This window comes from Chrysochloris asiatica, unplaced genomic scaffold, assembly GCF_000296735.1.
Source record: "Chrysochloris asiatica unplaced genomic scaffold, ChrAsi1.0 scaffold00049, whole genome shotgun sequence".
In the NCBI taxonomy this organism is placed as follows: Eukaryota; Metazoa; Chordata; class Mammalia; order Afrosoricida; family Chrysochloridae; genus Chrysochloris; species Chrysochloris asiatica.
The window spans coordinates 8,501,538-8,509,927 of NW_006408567.1; the positions used below are offsets into that span (position 1 = coordinate 8,501,538).

The following is an 8,390-nucleotide window of genomic DNA, read 5'->3' on the forward strand; positions in this document are numbered from 1 at the left end:
ATTTTAGGACTGTGACCCAGAGACTGACATCATAAGCAGCCGCTGAAGAATTTGCCCTTGGGACTGATGGGGCTCTTTCTCTCTGTGCCATGGGAAAAACCTTGGGCTCTATGCTGGACTTTTCTTTGGGGGTGCACACCCACGCGCCTGAAGGTGTCTGGGCTGGGTAAAGAAGGTGGAACAGGGAAGAAGAGGAAAAAATGTGTACAATCCTCCTGCACCTCCTTTTGCAAATGTCACTGCACCACTTTTAGCACCAGTTTCCTGTGCTAGTCTGTCTGTAGTCCTGCCCTCTGAACTCCATCCAGGTGGGGTGTCCACAGAGGGAGTATTGTGTCTTGAGTGATTCCTAAATTGCAGTATTTTCCTTTATACTGTGAGTTTTCCATTAGCGGGTGCAGGGAAGCTGATGCCCTGCACCTGATGCTAGATCCAGAGCTCTGGTGCTGTTCTGTGAAAGCAGCTTCTCTGGGTTTTCAGTCCCTCCCCACAGAGCCTGTCCTACCTGACTCGGCCTCTGCTTCCACCAAAACCAGAAGTTCACATTGATATATTATCAACTAAACTCCATTCTTTATTTTAATTTTATTAGTTGTTCCCTAATATAATGTTCCTGTTCCAGGATCCCATCCATGCTACTATAATTCATTTCATTATCCTGTCTCCTTGGAGTCTTCTTGACTGGGGTTTCCCAGATTTTCCTGGTTTTCAAGGCCTTGACAGTTTTGAAAATATTGGTTAGGAATTTTGTAGAATGTCTTTCACTGTATGTCTGTCTGATGTTTTTCTCAGTCTTAGAAAGAATTGAGATTTTAGAAGGAAGCCCACAGAGGTGAAGATATGAAAGTGACTTATCACTGATGATGTTAGCCTTGGTCCTTGACTAAGATCCAAATTGTTTTCTTCTTATTATTGATAATTTAGAAAAGTTTCTTTCCATTTCATACCTATTATTAGAAAAGACATGAAAGTTGTAGGATTTTTGTCACATTTAGGAACACCCCGGTCTAATTTCATTTGTAATTGGAAATTTTGTAAAAAATTTCCATAGCCTAGCTCCTTTTCTTGTTCACCAGGGATTCTCCTCTGCTTTTTACATCAATCTAGGAACTGACACTAACAACATATTCTGACTTGGTACCTTCCTGTTATGAGGCCTAGTGAATTGATACAGTAGGCAGTAGAAATATTCCTGGCAATTAATACTACCCCAGAGTAGCTAGCAAAGACTATGAAAGTAATTTTTAACAACATAACATATCACACTTACTGTTGGTGCTGTTGTTGTCAAGTGTCGTAGAATCAATTCCAACTCATAACAACCCTGTATAGGATTTCCAAGAAGTGGCTGGTGAGTTTGAACCACTGACCTCCTGCTTTATTCCACAGCACCACACCAGGACTCCATCACACTAACTAGTGGTTAATAACTACTGGTGTAGCACTGTAGGATAAGTACTGGATGCTAACTACAAAGTTGGCAGTTTAAACCCACCAGCTGCCCCTCAGAAACCCTATACAAGGTCACTATGAGTTGGGAACAACTCAACAGCCCTTAATAACAACAAACATCAAGATAGGCAGAGAAAAGAGAACTCAAACTAAATGTATCCTAATTCAACTTCCTCTTAGCTTGTTTCCCAAAATGCTCCAGTCTTTCCAATACCATGTGGCACAAAAAAATATAACTAATAGTAAGTTGGAGTGAATTAAATCAGTAGTCTAACCACTTGCAATTAAAATATCTTTTTTTAATCCTGCAGATTTTATAAGATCATATGAATGCACTCATGGAACCCCCTCCCAGTACACGGAAGAGGCCCATTCTTATGAGGAACCTTGAAGTTTAAGAGTTATTCAATTTATAGTTAATTGTTGTTGTTTAGTGCTATCATGTTGGTTCCAACTCATATGGACCCTGTACAAGGTTTCTGGTGGGTTTGAACTGTCAACCTTGTGGTTAGCAGTCTGGTACTTATCCTACAGCACCATATCAGGAGTCCCTTACTGTTAATGTTGTTGTTAAGTATTAATAGGGACTCTACATAGGGTTTCCAAGGTGCAACTGGTAAATTTGAACTGCTGACCTTGTGGTTCAAACTGACCTTGCTGTCCCGTGCATTATCCCAAAGCTCCATACCAGGACTCTACTGTTAATATAACTGCAAATACCTCAATTTCCACTTCTGACCCCACTGATCCTGGACCCAAAATGCTATAGATTGTACCACAAGCACCACTATTTCTGCAAATGGGATATAACTGCTACAACCCTGAAAGTATTGTCCCCTGTGCTTACTTCAGTCATCAGCTCCTATTTCAGAGTCTAAGGAGGGTGGTTTTGATTGGCTGAGCCTAGTTTATATAACCTCACTCTAGCTGTACGGGAGGCTAGCAAGGTATCTGCTATTTTGAACTTGTAGAATGGATACAAGGAATGCCTTTTAGTGTTGTTGTTGTTGTTGTTGTTGTTGGTAAGTGGCGTTGAGTCAGTTCTGACTTATAGTGAGCCTACATAGGGTTTCCAAGGACTGACTAGTGGATTTGAACTGCCAACTTTTTAGTGTTGCTGTTGTTGTTAAGTGCCATTGAGTTAGTTCCGGCCTATAGTAACCCTGTATAGGGTTTCTGAGTGGTGGCTGGTGACTTTGAACTGCTGACCTGGTGGTTCAAACTGATTTTGCAGTCCAGTGCATTAACCTGCAGCACCACACCAGGACTCCACCTTCTAGTGTAGAATCCCCCAAACCAAATAAAAAGATTAATTGCTTATATTTGCACTAAGAAAAAAGAAATGATACAAAAGGAACAATAAAAGTGGACTTTTAGGAAATGGCTGAGTCTCTGGTAGCTATGAGTCAGACTCAATGAAATGGCAACTGGTTAGTTTATAGAGGGCAGCTAGTTGGAAAACCACAATCAAGACTTCTTTATGTGAGCATTTTCAGATCATTCTGAGTTTTAAAACATTGCATGGATTACCTTGTGAAAAATAAACAATCTTAAAGGGTAGTATAATCATATTGCTGAATGTCACAAGTCTAGATGGCGTCTCTCTTTAATCAATCAACATTCTCAGCAAAGATTAAAATCATGCCACTATAAAGTGCACCATGTTTAAATCTGTGTTATTTAATGCCACCAAATCCATCAGGTCAATTTGCTTTTCTCTTTTCTCTGCCTATCTTGGCATCCTCCCAAATGACTCATTTTCATAATAGCACTGTGAATTGGCAGTGATTACCCTCCCTTGGGAGGGAAGAGATGGTGTGAATTTCCCATACAATGCAATATCATATGACTCCATTTCTTTTTGGGAGAGTTTAGAACATATTGCACAAAGAACTCTTTCAGAACTAAACACCATGTTTAGTCCTAAGGTATAATGGAGCCAGTGAAATTGTTCTCAGGGTTTGTTCACTGCCCTGAGATGAATCCTCAGGGCTTATGAAGTATTAGGATGAAAAGAAAATTGCCATCCAAGGAGAGGGGTGGAAAGGTCCAGTAAAGTATCCTCTGGGGAAATGTTTGTCCACCAGTGTCAGAGAAAGAACTTTACTTTACCCAAAGAATTGGATCTTTGTCCTTGGTTGCTAAGAGAGAACCTTTATACTCCAAGGGAACCTCTTGGTTCCTTGAATTGAAGTGCCTTTGCCAAAGCTTCCATAGCACATGTCCTGTTAATGTGGGGGCTGGCCAGTCTAGAATGATCTACCATTTGATATCAGCTTGACCTTAGGGCAATCATTCCTACATAAAAGAGGTCACAGTAAAGGCTCTGGATGTGGAAGCTCCACAGCTTCCTGGTTGATGAAAGACAAACATGTGGAAAGGTTGTTGTAATTGTTGTTGTTGTTGTTAAGTGCCGTCGAGTTGGTTTCAACCCATAGTGACCCTGTATAGTGTTTCCAAGGAGGAGCTGGTGAGCCTGAACCACCAACCTTGTAGTTCAAATGGCTTTGAAGTCCGATGTATTAACCCACAGCGTCAATCAGTTTTGACTCATAGTGACCTTGTATAGAGTTTCCAAGTAGTGGCAGGTGGGTTTGAACCGCTGACCTTGATGATAGCAGTCCAGTACTTGTTCTACAGGGCCACACCAGGACTCCATTGTGGGAGGGTTGTTGTTAGGTGCTGTCTAGTTGGTTCCAACTCATAGTGATGACCCTGCATAGGGTTTTCAAGGCTATAAATCTTTACCGGAGTGGAAAGTCTCATCTTTCTCCCACAGAACCGCTGGTAGATTAGAACTGCTGACCTTGAGGTAAGAAGCCCAACTCATAACAATTATCCTACCAGAGCTCCTTTGTGGGAGAGTACCATATCTCTTTTTTCCCAGAGAAGCTCTTCATTGGGAACTCTCGCAGACCTCGTCCTATGGTCTCTTCAATTGTGTCCTTTTTGCTATAGTAAAGCTGTAACAGTAAGTATAACACTTTGCCTGAGTTTCGTGAGACATTTTATCAAAGGATAGAACCCAACAGAGTAGTGGGATCCAGTGTGTAAGAACTGATGGGGTCCTGAGGGGCCCTGAGCTTATATAGCTGGTCTCCTGAGGTGGTAGAAAGATCCTTTGAAATTATACTCAGCAGGTTAGAAGCGAGAATGGTGTGGGCACCCCAAAGCTTGAAGTTTGCATCTGAAGTCTTTGGCAGAGTTGGCAGTCAGGAGGACTACACCCTTTAATTGGTGAGATGTGACTTAACTCTAGGTGGTTTGGATCAGAAGAGAAAATGCAGCATATGCAGTTGAATTGGAACTGAATTAATTTCATTCAGTTGGTGTAGCCAGTAGAATGTGATATTCTAACAATTTAATGTCAGAAAAGTAGGATTTGATTTTCCCCACAATCAGGAAGACCAAGAATTCATTGTTCTTTAAGAAGGCAAAGTCCTTGGTGAAGAAAAAATGGAGAGGACCTTGTCAGGGAAGATATTCAAAGTCCTTAGCAACTTGTATTGGATGGCCCCAATTCTATTACATTTGCTTTGACTGCACAGCTGGTTTTATCAGTCTTTTCCTTGATCTCTCACATCAGTGGTTTCCTTTTGTTGGTCACTGAGACTTCTAAAACTCTGAAACCTATGGGGTCAAGGAGGAGAAGAGGGAGAGACAAGTGGAACCTCGGTACTGCTCCTCACAACATCTCATAACCTATGTCCACTTGCTGTCTAGTCAAACGATGACACCATGTGTGCAGTGTGGAACTGTGCTCTGTGGAGGTGGTGGTAGTATGTCGTGGAGTTGGTTCCGACTCATAGTGACCCTGTACGGGGTTTCCGAGGCGGTAAAACTTTAAGGGAGCAGAAAGCCTCATCTTTCTCCCATGGAACTGGCAGTTTCGAACTGCTGACTTTAAAGTTAGCAGCCTGACTCATAACTGCTATGCTACCAGAGTTCCTTGTAGTTTCCTGATTTTGACCAGTCAGAAGCAGATCACCAAACCTTTCTTCTGAGGTGCCTCTGGTGGTTATGTGCTGTGGATTGAGTTCTGACTCCTAGTGACTCTGTATCAGGTTTTTGAGGATGTAAATCTTTAATGGAGCAGAAAGACTCATCCTCCTATGGAGTGTCTGGTAGATTCAAACTGCTGACCTTCTGGTTAGCAACCCAGCTTGTAAGCCACTACATTACCAGGGCTCCTTTGAGGTGCTTCTAGGTGGGCTCAAACTTTCAGCCTTTTGGTTAGTAGTCATGTGCATAACTGTTTACACCACCAAGGAATACTTATAATCTAGACCCTGGGTAAACTTAAGCATGGGCACCTTGCACTAAGAAAGTGTTCAATAGTATTTTTTACTTACAGTGGAACGTAAATTCTTGAAGAATACACATTGAGCACACACTGGAGAAAGACACCACGTGGAAACAGACACAAGCAGGGCAGATGCCTCCACAAGCCCAGGAATGCTAAGAATTGCTGCAGCTACTAGCAGCTGAAATACACAGTGAATAACCTTCTCCTGGAGTGATGCCCGAATTCACACTTCTTTTTTGTTGCTTTTTTTAAAGGAAAGAAAGAAAGAAAAAGAACAAGCTTCATGGTAGTAGTATTCCTGAAATTTAACTTATTATCAGGTCCATAGAAGGAATTCAATAAATATGAAATCATTTTGATTCAGTGAATGTGTTGGCTATAGGTTCTGTCAAAATCTTTATGTAAGGATCATCACCTTATTTTTATCTTAGAGATATTCAGTATTAATCCCATTCCAATCCAATCAAATCTAGAGGAGGAAATGGAGGAGAAATTGGCTCTAGATTGGACTCTTCTGACCAGGCAGGCAGGCATTGGGGCAGACCCTTCAATTCATGGGCTTGTGAAGAATCATCTTGATGAAAATTGCATTCACCTGTGACTAGTCTTGCTTCTCAATCCAGAAGTATGTTCTATTTGGGTGGCATCTGGAGCTCCCATAACTCCATTAGCACAGTTTCAGTTGTTCCTGATATAGTTATCTGCTCTACAACCAAGTCAAACTATATTTATCTTGGTAATTTTGGGGTGCCCAGATTACTCATTAAAACCAATGTGATTAAAATACCTAATTGGTTGGATTTTTTTTTAGTGTTTGCAATTGGACCATTCCAGTCCTGAATTTTCACCACTCGCCTGTCAATTTGTCATACTGTGGTGGTTGGCATGTTGCTATGATGCTGGAAGCTATGCCACCAGTATTTTAAATACCAGCAGGGTCACCCATGGTGGCCAGATTTCAGCTGAATTTACAGACTAAGTCAGACTAGGTAGAAGGAGAGGTGGACTCTTTCTGAATGTTTAGCCACTGAACCTTATGAAAAGCAGTGAACCCTGTCAGATAGCACAAGAATATTGAATATTGAAACATGATGAAGAGCACCAGAATATTGTCAGATATAGTGCTGGAAGATAAAGAACCCTAGGTTGTAAGGCACTCAAAGTATGACTGAGGGAGAGCTGCCTCCTCAAAGTACAGTTGACTCATGTGGCACAACTTAAAATGAGGAGAAACAGCTGTAAACATCCATTAATAATCAGAAGACAGAATGTATGAAGTATGAATATAGGAAAATTGGACATTGTCAAAGATGCGATGGAATGCATAAACATCAATATCCTAGGCATTAATATCCTAGGAGTGGAAATGGGACTGGTATTTTGATTCTGATAATCATACAGTTTATTATGCCTGGAAAGACAAATTGAAGAAAAGTCACATTCATCATCAAAAAGAACATATCAAGATCTATCTTGAACTACAACTTTGTCTGTGATAGGATAATATCTATAGACATACAAGAAAGAATAGTTAATATTCACCAACCATTAAAGGCAGTGATGATGAAATTGAAGAATTCTACCAACTTCTTCTGTCTGAAACTGAATAAGCAAGCAATCAAGATATATTGATAATCTTTTTCTGCCAGTGCTGTTTGGGCTGCATCACACAACCTCCAAGTCCTGGGCTCCTACTCAGCTAGCACCCCCATTGTCATTGTCCCCACTGCTGCCCTCATGATTATCTACCAGGACTTCATCAGCCATGATGCGATGTTCTCCAACATTTACAAGATTGAAGACGGGCTGTGCCTGGAAGTGGAGAGAAAGGTGGTCAGCAGGACAGAGGGTAACATCGATGGCTCGCTTGTGAGTGGAAACGCTTCCGCAGAAGGCACTGATGGTGAAGGCACCAAAAGCACAGTAGTCACAGGTGTTGACACTGTCATGAACCATCACCTGCAGGGAACCAGTTTCACTAAAGAAGACTGCAAGAAGTACATCAAAGAGTATATGAAATCAAAGGCCAACTTGAAGAACAGAAACTAGAAAGAGTAAAACCTTTTATGACAGGGGCTGCAGAGCAAATCAAGCACACCCTGGCTCGTTTAAAAAATGCCCCATTCTTTATTGGTGAAAACAGGAGTCCAGAGGGTATGATTGTTCTGCTGGGTTTTTGTAAAGATGGTGTAACCCCATATATGATTTTCTTTAAAGATGGTTTAGAAATGGAAAAATGTTAACAAATTTGGCAATTATGTAGACCTGTCATCCTAGCTGACTACTGCTCTTCATCCACACAACACCAGGTCTTGGACAAAATGGGACTGATGTCATCTTGAGACCTTGATTTATTTGGAGCAGAAGCTTTTTAATTTTTGTTTTATTTATTTATTTTTTAAGGTGGGAAAGAAAAAAACCTTGTGTTGGTTTTCTAAAAATAAAATGCATTTAAAATCATTTGAGAATGACTTTTAGTTTACTATTTAAACTCAATTCATCCTGTAGTGCTCCTGGTGAAACTGGAGCTGAGCTGGAGCTCACTACAGTCCTGTAAAGTGTGAGAGTCGTCAGATAACTTCGACAGTCAAAACGCCGTTTTGGGGATTGGAGAATAAAAACAAGAGTCAAA

General features: G+C 41.1%; 1 pseudogene; it reads left to right on the forward strand.

Moving 5' to 3' along the window:
* The first annotated feature begins 7,495 nt into the window (after positions 1-7,495).
* LOC102821796 lies at positions 7,496-8,001 on the forward strand (annotated as a pseudogene).
* Positions 8,002-8,390: the final 389 nt, after the last annotated feature.